Below are 15,332 nucleotides of genomic sequence, written 5' to 3'. Positions count from 1 at the left end.
TTGCAGGAGAAAGTCAGGGGGTGGTGAACCCCACTGACCAATGATGGTAATGTAGCACTTTACTAACCAATAAGAGTTTCCTTTCTGTACTTTCGACGAACAAGTCTATATAACATGGCTGTAACAATAAACTAGAGATTCTCTCCTGTTCTGACTCCCTTGAGAGTCCGTGTCGTTCTTTCTGCCGTTCCCAATTAGAACGACACACGTGCACAGCTCTGTCCTGGCACCTGCAGCGATGCCGCCCTGGCCGAGCTTTGGGCTCTGAGCTGGCAGCGCTCCCAGGGGGAAAGGCCTTCACCTACCCTCACCATCTTCCAGAGCCTCAGTCCTGGGTGTGGGTTGGGAAGCCTGATCACCTTCACCAAGAAGCTTGGCTGCAAAGAAAAGCAGGACAGAGCAGCTCCCATGACTCTGTAGGAGATCCTCAGGCTCCCTGGGGCTGGCAAAGGAACTGTGCAAGGCACAGCCCCGGGGCACAGCCCTGGGCCCGGCCCCTTCCCTCTCTGCTCTTCTCTGTGGCTGCACAGAGCACACAGAAGGAGACACTGGCATTGCACGTGGGCAGAAGATTGACAGCTAAATGCTCCTTCCTCCCACTGACAGCGATGCTGTGGGATCACTCAGGGCTGCAGAAGGGAGAGGGGCAAGGTTTCCAGAATCCATCAACCTTCAGACTCTTAAGGGAAATGGCATGAGAGTGAGCTCTTCCCACACTCACACTGATAATTCTGTGGAAAAACGGACATTGAGGACTTGCCTCCAGCATTCTCCATGGATCTCAAACCATTATGTGCCAGGGCTTTCAGATGCTCCATGTCACGATCCCAACCTAGAAGGGAGCACAGATCAGAACCATTCCATGGTGTGCTGGGATCCCTTTCTGCCTTAGGGAACTGGGCACTGCAAGGGGGTCAGGTAAGGCTGTGGGAGCCAGATGTCAATGGACATGGCCAAAGCTGCAGAGGGGCCTGAGGAAAGCACTGGGCTGGCTCTGGACACTCTCCACCCTCTTTGCAGGCCCCGTGCAACATCCCTGGAGGGGCAGCAGGACCAGCCCAGGGCCCCTGAGGCCTCTGTCCCTCCCACAGAGGAAACCCTCCCTAAAGCCCTGGGGAAAACCATCCCCAAAGCTTCACAGGGAGAAGGGAGCGCTGTCCCGGGAAAGGGGACCTAGGCCGCCGGCTCACCTGCTCGCCCTGCTCGCCACGGAGCAGCCTGGGCAGCCCTGTCAGGCAGGGCCACTGCCAGGAGGAGCAGGAGGAGGAGGCGCAGAGCAAAGGCCATGGTGCCTTGCCCACTGCCAGTCCTGCAGCTCTTGCTGCCACCACTGTCCTGACACCGCTGTCCCAATGTCAGCACCGCTGCTGCCGCCGCCGCTGCTGCCACAACAGTCGTGGTCAAGGACTGACTGCTCGGTCCTTGTGGTGCTGTGCAACCACGGGGCTCTGGGACCTCTGTGACCTCAGAGCCTGCTGTCACCTCAGCCTGCTGTCACCCCACAGGCTGCTGTGACCTCATGGCCAGGGTGGAATTGTGTGGGGAGTGGGATCTGCCTTCTTCACTAGGGAGCTCATCCTGCCCTGCAGCTCTGTCCAAGGGCTATGACAGGGTCCCAGCCCAGCTGATCTCACAGGCTGGGGGATGAAGGGATGGAGAGCAGCCCTGCTGAGAAGGACTTGTGGCTGCTGCAAGGTGAGAGGCTGGACATGAGCCAGCCATGTGCCTCCAAAGGAGGGTGCCCAGCAGCTTGAAGGAGGTGATTCCACCACCCCTCTGCTCTGGTGTGAGCCCACCTGGAGTACTGTATCCACCTCTGCGTGCCCAGCACAGGAAGGACATGGTCCTGTTGGAGCTGGTCCAGAGGAGGGACAAAATGCTCTGAGGGCTGGAGCCCCTCTGCTTTGGAGACAGGCTGGGATAGCTGGGGGTGTTCAGCCTGGAAGAGAGAAGGCTCCACAGAGACCTGATTGCTCCCTTTCAGTACTTTAAGGGGGCTTGTAAAAAAGATGGGACAGAATTTTTAGTAAGGCCTGTTGTGACAAGACTGAGGGGGAATGTTATCAAGCTAAAAGGACAGTAGATTCAGACTAGACAAAAAAATGTTTTTTACACTGTGGGTTTTGAAACCCTGGCACAGGTTGCCCAGAGAGGTGGGCATCCATCCCTGCTGACATTCAAGCTCCTGCTCTGAGCAACCTGATCTAAAGGTGTCCCTGCTCACTGCAGGGCACTGGACTAGATGGCCTTTAAATGTCCCTTCCAAGCCAAGCCATTCTGTGCTCCTGTGCACCAGCAAAGCAGTGGGTAAAATAATAATGCTGGGGTGATGATGCTGGCACCTGTGTTTTGGTAGTTGTGCCATTTAGCTGTTGGCCAAGAGAGGATTGATGGGCTGCACAGTGAAGTCTGCAGAGAACAGTGTGCTCAAGGAGAAACAGGAGAGGAACATGGCTTCCAGTTCAGATAAATGCCAGCATTTTGCTGCCCATTCCTTGCTAAAAAATAAAGGAATGTCCTGAAGATCCCTTCAATGTGGGTGCACTACTGGCTGTATCAGTACTTGTGTTCTGTAAAACAGGTGAGTTGTTACAGCTTCTTGTCCCATTTATCACTGGATAAAACCCAAATACTGCATTGCTCCATGTCTACTTTCTTCCAAGTAAAGGCAGATTTTGTTCATTCTTGAGTGGGACATATTCATCTGTTGACAAGCAAATTCTTCTTGCCATTCACACAATGTTGATTTGCTCTAATCAGATTGTAATTAAGATCTACCACTCATTGTAATTAAGGTTGATGGATTGTGAGGCAAAGTGTTGCATAATTTTCCCTGGAGAGAGTTTTTCTCTAATTCAATGACATATGAAGACAGGTGTAGCCTACCATACTTGTGGCATTAGTCTCCCACTCTGTCCTTTCCTCTCACCCAAGGGGAGGATCGAGGTCTGCAGGTCTCATCTGTGCACTGAAAGAGTTAATATCTCACCCAGACCTGCAGATGCTCATGATGGTTTCTGCTGGGCAGTGGCCGAAGCAGTCACGGTGATGGATTTCAGACCGTGCTGGGGCTGTGCCAAGATCTCAGGGGGCCCGGCCAGAACAGTCGTGGCTGTTCTGCCCACATGGCTGGTCCCAGGCCCCTGCTCCCTTCAATTCCAGCTGCGGGCCGATGGCTTCCCTTCCCTGTGCCCGGCAGCCGCTGGGGCCGCGCGGGCCGTGGTGAAGGGGCCTGGCCCAGCCCAGAGCCGCTCCCGGGGCCTGGCGGAGCCCGGCTCGGTGCAGGCCAGGCTGGAGCAGGGCCGGCCTGACCAGCACCCAGTTAACTCTTCACAGCTGGAAACAACAGAGAGCTTGCCTGGGCTTGCCTGTCTTTAAAATGGGGATTTCACACAGGAGGATACAGCTTCTAAATGGTTTCATAGGTTGTCAGTTCTCAGAGCCAGCCAGCTATTGGTTTTGCTAAGCACAGAGGAAGCTCTTAGCAGCCCCCTCCTAGAAAAATGGTTTGCATGGGTGGCTTCTTCACTCCTCACCAAATATCAACTAATACAAAACCACCACAGACATTCAGGGTGTAACAGGAATCAATTTTGAAACAATTGTTTAAAGCAAGATCAGTTATTAAGCACAGATTAATGTCACTCCCCCAGACCACTGGAGAGGGACAGTAACTCTGCCACCTGCCCCCTGGCCAGCCCATTCCAATTCCCAATCACTCTTTCTGGGAAGAACTCCTCCCTATTGTCCAGCCTAAACCTGCCCTGGTGCAGCTTAAGGCTGTGTCTCCTTGTCCTGCCCTCCAGCAGATCCCCACTCGCAGCCAGCTTGGTGTCATCTGCAATTTGTGAGTGCTGGACTCGACCCCCTCAGCCAGACCCTCAGTGAAGATATTAACCAGGACTGGGCCCAGCACAGATCCCTGGGGACACCACCAGGGACTGGACACCAGCTGGATGCAGCACCATCCCCACCACTCTCTGGGCCCGGCCTCCAGCCAGTTCTGCAGCCAGCAAAGAGTGCTCCTGTCCAAGCCGTGGGCTGCAGCTTTTCCTGGGAATGCTGTGGCTCTCCGTGTCCAAGGCCTTGCTGAAGTCCAGCTCGACACATCCAGAGCCTTTCCCACACCCACCAGGTGGGTCAGCTGGTTATAAAAGGAGATCAGGTTGGTCAGGCAGGACCTGCCCCTCCTAAAGTCACGCTGGCTGGGTCTGAGCCCTGGGCCATCCTGGAGGTGCCGTGGGATGGCACTCAAGGGGATCTGTTCCAAAACCTCACCAGGCACCGAGCTCAGGCTGACAGGCCTGCAGTTCCCCAGAGCCTCCTGCCAGCCCTTCTTGGGGATGGGCTCACACTGGCACCTCCAGTCCTCTGGGACCTCCCCAGTGAGCCAGGACTGATGAGGAGAAATGATGGAGAGCAGCTTGGGGAGCTCATCCACCAGCTCCCTCATCCCCCTAGCATGGATCCTATCCCATCCCATCCACCTGTGAGCATCTGAGTGGCTCAGCAGGTCTCTGACTGCTTCCTCCTGGATTACAGGGGGCTCTTCTGCTCCCTGTCCCCATCTACCAGCTCAGGAGAACACTTGTCCTGAGGAAAACCTGTCTTGATGTTGAAAAGGTGGTTTTATTTATTTAATGTTTATTAAATATTTAAAATTTTATGTTTATGTTTTATTAAATATTGAGGCAAAGAACGTGTTGAGTACCTCAGCCTTTTCCTCATCTTTGGTAACCATATCCCCTCTAAGGAATGGAGGTTGTCCATAGCCTTCCTTTTGCCATTAATGTATTTCTAAAAACATTTTTATTATCCTTCATAGAGGGATCCAGGTTAAGTTCTAATTGAGCTTTCACCTCTCTACTTTTCTTTCTGCATGACCTAATGACATCCTTAAACATTTCCTGAGTTCCCTGCCCCTCTGCCCAAAGGTGATTCATCCTCATATTTTCCTTGAGTTCCTCCAAAAGCTCCCTGCCCACTCAGGCCAATCATTTTCCTCACTAGCTCATTTTTCATCAGAGAAGTTCAGGCTGTTCCTGCTCCTTCAAGATTTCTTTCTTGAAGTGTGTCCATCCTTCCCAGAATGCTTTGATTTAAAAGGCTGTTGCCCTTAAAAAACTCAGTACCTGATTTGGTACTCCCCAAATCTGCATCCTTAATCAGCTGAAGTCTGCCCTTCCTAAGTCCAGTGTAGGAGTTTGGTTGATGCCCCTCCTTCTTTCACAGAATATTTCAAAACTCGATGATTTCATGGTCACTGTACCCCAGGCAGCCTCCAACCACCACATCCCCCAGCAGCCCTTCTCTGTTTGTGAACAGCAGGAAACACAGCTTTCCTGGGCAGTGGCAAGAGAAGGAAACCTCCCCAAAGTGCAGCTTGGCAGGTTCAGCCTGGAGGGGAGGAGAAAGAAAAGTCCCTGCCAGGGTAGAATTTTGGTGCAGGAGGTGTCCCAGCGTGAGACTGGACCATGCCATGGCTGAGTGTGGCAGGAGCCGGCAGTCAGTGGGGCCCAGGGATGCTCCAAGGGACTTGGAGTTTTGCTTCTGACTCCTTGAGCAGCTGCTTCAACCTTCTCTCAGTGCCTGAGGGTCCTGGACTCAGCCCCAAATCCAGCCTGGGGTTCATTAAAATACAGAAAGCCTCGGGGGCTCTTTCTCTTCCTTCCATTGTCTTCAAGTCCAAGGCTTGTGCAGCTGCTTGGAGTCAGTTTGGAATTCTGTTAAGGAGGAAGATTTGAAAATGCACCACATTTTTTTTCATTTAAATCAAGGCCGTATTTTTTTTATTTTCTAGTTGTGAGAAGAGGTGACAGAAGCATTCCCCAAGTGATCTTGATGCTGAATGTCTCCTTGGGAGGTCTGGTCACAGAGAAGAATGAGCCCCTTGCGGGCTACCCCTGTTTGGACAACCTGCTCCTCACCCTTAGCCTCAGCATGTCTGACATTGCCCACCTGGGACTGACATCCCAAAATATTGAAAACATTTATCAACTTTTCTTTATCATTAAAATATAATAAATTATTAAAAATAAATTTTTAATTTTTACAATAATATTATTCTGTATTTTTATAACCTAATTTTTATATTTATTTAAAAGAATTGATCCATTTTTATCAACTAAAAACCTTATCGAACTTTGGTTCTAAGTACCACAATTCCCTTCATTAATTAATTGATCACTATTTCTCCCTCTTTTTGCTAATTACTCCTATTTTTAGTCCTTTGAGCATATTTTTTTATAATTTTCTGAGACAGGGTAAAAGGGACCACTTTGGGGTCCATGGGGACTTTTCTGGGGAACATTTGGGGCAGTTTTGGGTCTGGGGAGGGAATTTAGAGAGAACTTGGGGGACTGGAGGACACTTGGGGGAGCCGGGTGGGCACTTGGAGGGGCACTTAGGGATTCTGTGGGACAATTCGGGGTCCGGGGGAGCACTTGGGGGTCCAGGGGGGCACTTGGAGGTCAGGGAGGGGAATCCGGGGGCCCTTCGGGGTCCGGGCGGGCACTTGGGGGCCTGTAACAGGGAATCTATGGGGCGCGGGGGATGATGGGAGTTGTAGGCGCCGGTATAATACGGTTTAATGGGGCCGCGGAGCATCACGGGAGTTGTAGGCGCAGCTCCAATGGGTTCCGGTGAGGCGCGGGGCATGACGGGAGATGGAGTCCCGGCTGGAATAGCGCTCTATGGGCGCCGCGGAGCATGATGGGAGCTGTAGTCCCGGAAGTGGCTCGGAAGGCGCGTTTGGCGGTGTGGGGAAGTGCTTGGAGAAAACTTTTGCGTCCGAGCCGTGTCTGCAGGTCCTGGGGGCGAATGTATACGGCTCGGGAGCACTTGGGGGGAACCTGGGGAGCTCTAACCGGGCTCTTTAGGGCGCAGGGCACGGCAGGAGGTTTGGGCGCGGAACTGTGTTGTGGGATAATGGGAGATGAATTCCCAGGAGTGGCTGGAAGGGGAATCTGTGGGGTCGGGAGCATTCAGGGATCCAGGGACGCTTTGGGGGGCCTCGAACGGGCGCTGAGGGGGCACTCGGGGATCCTGGAGGGTTTGGGGGAGACTTATGGGACATATGGGGGGCGATCTCAAGGTTCTGGGGAGCGCAGGGCATATTCCCAGTTCCTCACAACCTGGTCTCAGTTGCCCCCTGGAGGCTCCTGCTCACTGCCAGTATCATCCCAGTATGATCCCAGTATGATGTCAGTACACAGCCAGTGCAATCTCAGCCACTGCCAGGATGATCCCAGTACAAACCAGTCCCTGCCAGTGCTGCCACTCCTGGGATCCCCCAGCCCTCTCTGTGTTCCCCCCTCCCACATCTCCCCAGAGGAGCCCCAAGGGCTGGCAGTCCCCAGCTAGGGTCCCCAGCCAGCCCCAGGTTGGATCTGCAGCCCCCAATTTTCCCAGTTTCCCTCTCCTTTTCCCCGGGCCGGGTTCCCCCCGTCCCCAGCGGGTGGGAGCAGCGGAGAGCCCCGCGCTGCCCATCCTGACCTGTCCCGGCTCCATCCCCGCTCCTGCCGTGGGCTGTGAGGGGTTTGGGAACGGGGCACTGAGGGTGTCACTGCTCCTGGGGGAGGAGGAGGAGGGATGGAAGAGGAGGGATGAAGAAGGAGAGTGAGAAGGAATGGAAGTAGGAGAAGAAGCTGGTGTTAGGGAGGAGGAAGAGGAGAAGCCAGAGGAAGAAGAAGAGGAGGGACAAAGGAGGATCATGGAAAGGAGGAGGAAACACGAGGTCGAGCACTCCTGAATTCACAGCCCCTCACCTATGGGATCCCACCCGTGGGATCATCACCCCCCATCCCAGCAATGACCAGGGAGGGGGAGCTTGACCCAGATATCCTGGGGGGTACCTGGGTTGGGTTTTTCTGGGGGAATGTTTGGAGAATGAAGAACTCTAAAGCTGACTGGAAAATGCCCCCTGGGGGGACATTGGGGGGTCCTGGTAGTGGCTGCTGTCAGAGGCTGCCTGGAGGAGCAGAGCCCTGTGTCCCCCAGGACCCCAAAGTGGGGAGCCCAGAGAGGGGGGGCACCACAATTCACGGGACCCTCAATAGCCTGGAGAGGGGCAGGGGGGACTCCTTGGACCTTCTGCAACCCAAAGCAGAGAGTAAGGGGAGAAGGGACCATAGGAATCCAAAAAGCCCCATCATCCCTAAATGAGGAGATGGAAACGGGGGGAACTTTTTGGATTTCTGGCACTCCCAGCAACCTGGGGTAGGCAGGGACTGAGTAGACAGAGGAACCCCAGTGCAAGTGTGACCCCCCGCAGCTGGGACAGGGGGGAATCCCTGAACTGCAAAGGGGAGAGAACAGAGATGGGAAACTCCTGGGAGGCATTTTCAGGGGTGAATCTTGGCGTTTGGGAGGTTTTTATGGACCCCAGATACCCGGTAACTTCTAGAGATGGATTTGGGCTAGAGGAGCACCCTAACCCAATGTGCTCATGCATTATATTTTTCGCCAAACCAGGATCTCTCATTCCCAAACCTTGGCCGGATGGAGAAGCAGGCTGTGAGGAAGAGGAAGATGCCCCAGAACACCCAGGCAGGTGAGGAGGAAGTCAGTGCCCCTTTCCCCCTCTCTCCTGCTCCATCTCCCAGCCCAGCCTGGCCCCCGGCTGCAGGACAACCCCGCTGCCGACGCCGTCCTGCCGGGGACGCACTGGGGGGATCTCTTTCCCCTTCCCTCTGGCACGGAGGCAAATCCCATCCTCTCCTTGTCCTTCCTCCCCCAGACAAGGAGCTGAGGATGGAGACCAGGGAGGAAAAATCCCCACAGCAGAACCTCATGGAAGAGGCCGTTTTGAGCAGCTCCACAGTGCAGGAATCCAACAGGGAGGAAAATCCCCAGAGATCCCGCAGGAGGAGGGGCTCCAAACCCATCCCGGGGTGCTCTGAGGAGGAAAGACCCACCCTGTGCCGGGAAGGCGGCCGGAGATCCAGCCAAGGCTCTGAGCTGGTGGTCCATGAGCAGCTTCAGGATGGGGAGAAGCCCTACAAGTGCTTGGAGTGTGGGAAGAGCTTCAGCCAGAGCAACAGCCTGATCTGCCACCGGATGATCCACACTGGGGAATGGGCCTACAAGTGTGGGGAATGTGGGAAGGGCTTCAGCTGCAGCTCCGAACTCATCGTCCACCGGCGCATCCACACTGGGGAGAGGCCCTACGAGTGTCCTGAGTGTGGGAAGAGGTTTCACAGGAGCTCCAATCTCCTCCTGCACCAGCGGATTCACACGGATGAGAGGCCCTTCCGCTGCCCTCACTGTGGGGAGGGCTTCAAGTACAACTCCACCCTCATCATCCACCGGCGCATCCACACTGGGGAGAGGCCCTATGAGTGTGGGGAATGTGGGAAGAGCTTCAGAAACAGCTCTAACTTGACCAGACACCAGAGGACCCACACTGGGGAACGTCCCTATGAGTGTGGGGAATGTGGGAAGAGCTTCAGCCGGAGGTCCAAACTGATCATCCACCAGATGATCCACACTGGGGAGAGGCCCTACGAGTGTCCCGAGTGTGGGAAGAGGTTTCAGACCAGCTTCCATCTCCTCACACACCAGCGGATTCACATGGATGAGAGGCCCTTCCGCTGCCCTGACTGCAGGAAGGGCTTCAAGCACAACTCCAACCTCATCAGGCACCGGCGCATCCACACTGGGGAGAGGCCCTACGAGTGTCCCCAGTGTGGGAAGAGCTTCTCCAGGAGCTCTCACTTGACCCAACACCAACGGAGGCACCGGTAAGGGAAGCCCTGCGAGTGCCCCAAGTGCAGGAAGAGCTTTGTGCACTGCTCCAGCTCCATCTCCCATCAGAGGCCCCACATTGGGCAGAGCCCTGATGACCCACGTTCCCAGTGATCTGCGTTTTGAGGACACTGGGTTGGTTGTCATTTTCTTTTGTTCCGATTATCTTTTGATTCATCTTCATCCCTTTAAAACAGACAAAATTGGGGTAAAAGTCTACAAATTCATCAAAGGCATCTAGAGCCTCACATTTTACTAGTGCTTCAAGGTAATCTGGTATTCAGGGAAATACTTAGGGGTTGTGGAGCTATTTGGTGGAGTTTTCTCCATTTTTTGGCACTCAAAGCAATGAGAGTTTGATCTGTCATCTCAAAACCACTCAATGCCACTGAAAACTGCACAGTCCCACTCAAAACGATTGGATTCCACAGCCCCTCAGGGTGTGATACCTCAAGTTTTAGCTTTCATATCTTTCATATTCTGTGCTGCCTAGGTTTTTATTTTTGAACTTCCTGTTAAGTGTTTGTGAGCTCTCTTCACAGAGTAGGTAGACAAAACAATTCCTTTTCTAGCTTGATACCAAGGACAATTATCACAAGTTTCAGGCCCAAAAGTTTAAACAAGGGTGGACTGAAGAGAGAAAACAAGAAGGACAGGACTTTGTCAACTGAAGCTGTAATTGGACAATGAACCCCAATCTGCAGATGGACCTAAACTTCTAAAAATGTGAGAAATTGTGATGAGTTGTTTTATTGTTTGGTTTTTTTTACTATTTTTTGCTCCATTTTGGGTGTAGCCCTGGCCAGGCTCTTGTACTGCCCAAGGTGTATCCTTTAAGTCCATTTAATAAACTTTATTCTTAACTCTGTCCAGCCTCTGTTCTAGGTCAGCCTTCTGAAGGCATCAGGTGGAATGGGGTTGGAAGGGGATTGGGTGAAGTGGGATGTAAATCAGGAGGGGTGAGATGGGCATTGGGTGGGGCAGGGTGGATGTGATGGAGTTTGGGAGGTGTGAAATGGGGGAAATCGGGCTTGGGAAGGGGGTCTTGATGTCCAGCAGGGATGGGATGGGTTGGGACTGGGACTGGGGATGTGGGGTGGGGTCTGCAATGAGACAGCCAAATTTTGGGGATGATGAAGGGAGGGTGTGTCCATTACTGAGTGAGGTTTTGGATATTCCACATTCCTGAAGAGATTTGGGGTATCTCACATTTCTGAGTTGGTTTTGGGGCACTCCCCAGCTCTTGGGGTGTTCCTGAGAGCAGCTCCATGGAGCCCCATTGCCAGGGCTGGTTGCCATGGGCATGAGCTCAGAGCTGTAGCCAGAGTGCGTTGCCTCGGTGCTGGAGAGCAGAGAAATGATGAACAGCCCCAGACATCTCCAGGGTGTGTTTGGAGGCAGAGCAAGTTCTGCCTAGGTGGGGCAGTCACTGCCCCAGCCCAGCCACTGCAGCCTCTGCTCCAGCCCCAAAGTGGCTGCCAAGCCCCTGGCACCCCAAAAACCCCAGCTGGGAGAGGGAGCAGAGCAGGTGAGGCTGTGACACGGGTGTGACACTGACATGTGCCACGGCCCTGGAGCTCACAGCAGCTGAGATGGCGCTGGATCCAAGGCTGACTGTGGATCTCTGTCCCTCTCTCTCTTCTCCTGACTTCCTCTTCTCCAAACCTGCATAACTTGAAGTTTTCAAGATAACACCAACCAGATATTCTCATTGTGGACAGATGCAAAGAATATTCTTGGTAGGAAGGGACCCACAAGGATCATCAAGTCCAGCTCTTAAGTGAATGGCCCATACAATGATTGAATTCACAACCTCAGTGATTCTGGCACCATGCCCTGACCAACTAAGCTAAGAGGTCAAAATGACACAAAATTGTACTGGCAAAATATAGACAATCAAGGAACTTTGGCAAAGGGTTTAATACAACATCTAATTCAACAAAAATCTTTTTATCATAGCTATAACTTTGTTAGCTGAGCCCATTTAACCTAAAAGCCTTTAATCCTTATGATGTTAAGTTACCCAAAAATGTTCCAGGTAAGTAGGATTAGAAGGAGAAGAAATAGAGAAGAACAGAAAGACAGAAGATCTATAGAAAGACACACATATAGGCACCAACTGCTCGGGTTCCAGTGTTGCTAACAGAGGGACCCCAGGAGAATACAGGAGCCACACCATGGGCTGACCTCGGGCTCCATCTTTTAAACCCCTGGGCCTTCAAGGTCCCACCCCTTGGGTGGGATTTCCAGTTCCTGGCCCAATCAGAGTCTGGGTAGGCAGCAGCTCCCAGTGTGTGATTGATTGACAGCTTGGCCAATCAGAGCTGGAGTAACACAACCCCTGCTGTGTGATTGACAGCTCTGCCAGGGCTGGGGGTGGGGCTCTGTCCTGCCACACACAAAGGCCTGACACACCCCTGACCCCACACCGGCATTCTGAGCATCCCGAGGTGTCTCAGAACACTGGGGCTGTCACTGCTGTGGTGTGTGATAGATCGATATTTAAGAAAAAATGAGAAACAGCTAAGGAAGTTAAGGTTGCTGGAGGGTGATGGGAGTTTTTTGTCCTGGCCAATACCTGGCCATTTCTGAGAATTGACAGTAGTTTTGCCCATTGAAAAGTGACACCAACCTCTGAAAACCACCCTTTAAAACTTAAGCCTGGGAATTTCTTTTTCTCTTTGGTTTCTGGCTTCTGAAGAGGTAACAGGGCTCCGGTTCAGCCTCTGCCGCTCCAGACCAGACAAGGCTGTGGTGGGGAGCAGGGCTGGCCGGAGTTCTGCGGTTCCTGGCGGGGGATGGAGACTGTGAAGTGACAGGAGCCCCTTCCCAGAGGGGCTGAAGCCCTCGCAGGGCTCACTGAGCCTTGTGCAGCGGGGCTGCCGGGCTGCCTGGCTGGGCTTCAGTTTCTGATGCTGCTGGCTTTCAGCAGAGACTGCCGAGGAAGGGGAGGGAAAGCTCTTGAGCTGCGGCGTGCTGAGACAGTGGCCACACTCCTCCAGAGCAGCTACCAAAAATCTTCCATGGCAAACAGCTCCAGCCGCTGCCTCGGCAGAGATCAAGGCCTGGTCAAGAGTTTAACCCTTTCACTAGCCAGATGAGACTTGCAGATTAATCCTTTTTCCAGAGAGAGGGGAAGAGAGAGGGATCAACATGGAAAGAGACAGCATCAGCTATCAAAGCAAGCGAGGGAAGGAATTAACCCTCAGATGGGAAGACAATAAGGAGATGCCTGAATAAGCTGAAGTTTTCTTTTGTTCAAGCTATGGAGAGGGACAATAATGTCCTGAAAAAACTCTTTTCATTCCTGGAACAGTATTTTGGGGGGAATGGAATATTTCAAAGTGCAGATCTGAGCAAAAGTAATTAATTGGTAAAGCTGAGTAAATGGTGAAGTCATTGTAATCCTAGGAGATGCTGGAAGAGAAAAGGAGAAGTGAGAGTTGTTGAAGATTTGTGGCTCTTAAGACACAAAGCAAAACTTTCTGTTTCCAGAGATGGTCACAGAGACAAATGAAGGGAACTTTTGCCTTTACAGGTCTCATCCTTCAAATGACACCCTTTGAATCATGGCCCAAGAACACACCTCAGAGTGCTGTGAAATGGGAGGAAAGGACTGATGGCAGAGTTTTCTGGGCAACTGGCATCAGAGCAATAGGAAGCCACGAGAAAATTATTTTCTGGTGAAAAACTCCATAGATTGACAAAAGAGAACTTCTTTTTCTCGACAAAGACTGGTGAAAAGACTATAGCAAAGTTAGGACTGTTTTAACCACCCGTTTTTGGGTTTTTTTTATGTTGTCAATTAAAGACAGGACTGGCAGGGTGGTGGGGAAAAAGGGTTTCTGGAAGTTTTCTTCTGGTTTCTTAACCTTGTAGTTTGGTTAATAAACTTACTCATTCCTTTAAGTTTTAAGCTTCTTTTGCCCTTCTCATCATCCACATCTCACAGCAAGAAATAAATGAGTTTTACAGTGATTTTATAACTAATGCGTTAAAACCATGACAGATGTAACAGAGAGGAGAACACTGGGGCTGTCACTGCTGTGGTGTCACAGAGAGGGGAACACTGGGGCTGTCACAGAGAGGAGAAAATAAGATATTTGTTTTCTTGTTATGAACATGAAAAACCATCACAGTAAAATACATGTACATGTGTACATGGTGTAAAGAACACTTTTACAGCAATCCAGAACTTGTTAAGTAGATTCACAATTGATAAAATGTGATATTACAATGATCCAAATAATCTATAGTACAGATTATTCAATGTACTTAATGTACTATCATCCCAGATCCTGCAACAGCTGATAAATCAGTGACGGATTGGAAAATTATGTCCGGATAACAATTCTCCAAGCTCATTGTAAGGATCCAGTTGCTATATTAATTCACTGATTGCCAAGTCTGACCTGAATATTGTTTTGATGAAGAGCACTTCTGGGTTTATTGGTAAATTCTCCATGCAGGTAAAGTTAAGGCCTGGCCTGGACCTCAGCTTTAAACTAGAGAGTTGCCCTTAGCTTTCTTTCTTTAAACAAATTTCCTAAGAATTAGAATTTAATCAACTAGCTATTATTTGGATGACTTTCAGCTTAACTTTGAGATTACTTAAAAATGTGTTGAATTAAATCTAGAATATACTTGTTCAAATGAAGGAAAAGGTTAAAGAATGAAAGAAACCTGCACAGGGTTAACTATGTATTTTTTCAATTCAATTTTTAAAAAATGCATTTTTCAGAAGTTGACAGTAATTACGGTAGTAATGCTTGGTGATCACGTTCTATATATGTATATACATAATATTTTATATACAACTTTATATTCTAGAATGCTACATTAGAAGTAGATGTATAGAGAAGACATTTTGAAAACATTCATGTATTGAGAATACTGAAGCAAAGCAAAAATCTTTTAAATTTCTTGGGATGAATAACTATCATCATTTTTCATGTTATTTATAAACACAAAACCAGCAGATATTATTAGAAATGCAATATCTGTATTTGTTCTATTATGCAACATTTAGAAACTTTTTGATTTATTTTTGAAAGCATTTTATTCAATAGGGGCTTCTCTCTGGAGCTCAAATGTGACTGCAATAATTTGCAGATTAGCCAAATTTGCAGATTAGCCAGCAATGCGATTTACAATACTTTTGATTTTTGCATTGCCTAATTAAAATCTTTTTTATTATTATTATTTTCTTTTTCTTCTTGTTGCTTGATTTCTTCCTTTCGGCTGCTTTGTGGAAAGCAGCCCAGGGATGCTGAACTTTGTATTGACATGTCCCGAATCCACGGGTTTTAGAATTGCTCCCAAGTCTCTGTATAGTTGTTTCTCTAGGCTTTCAAGAGGCTTAGACACTCCCTTTGCTAAGATAAAATTCAGGGATGCTCACACAGACTCTGCAGCTTGCAAGAATTTTGAGAATTCTGCAGCTGACTGAGAGAAGCCTGTCCTTTTTCTGAGCCCGTATTGTCCATTCCTCTCCCATCTCTTGCTTCTGCCGTGTTTGTAGGAGATACTGTGTCTTGTGTGGCTTTTACTGCCATAATTCCATCCTTTGAAAGGATTTCCAACACTTT

The 15,332-nt window shown here is 50.6% G+C and overlaps 1 pseudogene; it reads left to right on the top strand.

Annotated features, from left to right (window-relative positions):
• Positions 1-15,332, top strand: part of LOC131586340 (zinc finger protein 850-like) — a 268,528-nt pseudogene that overhangs the window by 91,118 nt on the left and 162,078 nt on the right.

This window comes from Poecile atricapillus, chromosome 19 (genome assembly GCF_030490865.1).
Source record: "Poecile atricapillus isolate bPoeAtr1 chromosome 19, bPoeAtr1.hap1, whole genome shotgun sequence".
Taxonomy (NCBI): domain Eukaryota; kingdom Metazoa; phylum Chordata; class Aves; order Passeriformes; family Paridae; genus Poecile; species Poecile atricapillus.
This window is presented reverse-complemented; position numbering and strand designations above follow the sequence as displayed.